This window comes from Montipora capricornis, chromosome 1 (genome assembly GCF_036669925.1).
Source record: "Montipora capricornis isolate CH-2021 chromosome 1, ASM3666992v2, whole genome shotgun sequence".
Taxonomy (NCBI): Eukaryota; Metazoa; Cnidaria; class Anthozoa; order Scleractinia; family Acroporidae; genus Montipora; species Montipora capricornis.
Genome location: NC_090883.1, coordinates 37359215 through 37360344, shown reverse-complemented (window position 1 = coordinate 37360344; position 1130 = coordinate 37359215). Strand labels below are relative to the sequence as shown.

At 37.1% G+C, this 1130-nt stretch overlaps 1 protein-coding gene across 1 annotated transcript in view; it reads right to left on the bottom strand.

Moving 5' to 3' along the window:
* Window positions 1–765, bottom strand: part of LOC138041544 (uncharacterized) — a 38673-nt gene extending 37908 nt beyond the window's left edge. Inside the window, exon 1 of the mRNA XM_068887286.1 lies at window positions 585–765. The gene's annotated coding sequence lies outside the window, so the exon portion shown is untranslated. The remainder of the gene's footprint in view (window positions 1–584) is intronic.
* Between the last annotated feature and the right edge of the window lie 365 nt (window positions 766–1130).

Here is a 1130-nt window from a genome sequence, read left to right as displayed (position 1 = left end):
TACCGATAACTAACTGCCTGCCAAGTTTCATAGGCCCTGGGCAAATGCTCTCCCTTCAAATGAAAATATGCATAATAATTAGGCTTGTCAAGTCTTAATACACTTGAGTTCAAAAAGAAGGCATGATCGCTTGCGGGATTGATTCACCGCCGGTGATTGAAGGAGCACCAGATTTACCACAGCTTGTAAGATATTGGGAAAGAAAACTTCAGTGTTCTGACCGATAGAGTCAACAACTCCGAGATTGTTTTATAAGGGAGAGATCACGTACACGCGTCCAAGATTGATGGTTAAGGTGGTTTTGTTGGCTAACATGAAGACACGGATTAGTTAGGCATGAGATTTGGAGTTACTGCGTCGAACTTTGTGTGGCATATGACAAAACACATTAAGTAGTCGTTCTAGACAATACTCAGTTTTTCAACTAAAAGCAGACTTCACATCAAGAATAAATCAGAAGATTTTTGTTACATGTAAATAATACTAATTGCCATTAATTCAATTTCAAAACTTTTTACCCTGATCCAAAGTTAATTAGCGATCCTTCAAATCATGCATGATCATCAAATAAGTTTTCTACTTACTCTGCAATTACGACGACAAGACATTCATCGATGCTGTTTGACTGGCGATTGTATCTACAGATTAAAACACATTTTACAAGAAGACATGAATAAATTCAGGACGCATTCTTCTTTGCCTCTTTGCCAGTTTTAAAGCTCAGCAATGTTCCAACGATTGCACTTGAATTAAATGTCTTCTTGTGGGGTATCAAGTTCGAAGACTGGTGTTTATTAAAAGTCAAGTGATTTTCATTAATACCTGATAATGTTTCACGAAGGACTAATCGGTTGAATGAAGTTAACAATGACAATTGTTTACACATCCAAAGAAATATTTCTAGACGTTAATTTTCGCTTGTTTACGCGAAGTTCATTAATAGGCTGACCGTAATAGATAGTGCAGTGTATGCAACATAAAACACCACCACATCGAATCATGCAGCTCACTGGAGATTAATATAACCACCAGTCGACTCCAATTTGGTGGTAGAAGTTCGTTACAATGAAGGAGTAAAGATACTAGAACAAACTCATTTGAGCATCTCGGTCTTTTACTTGAATTACACA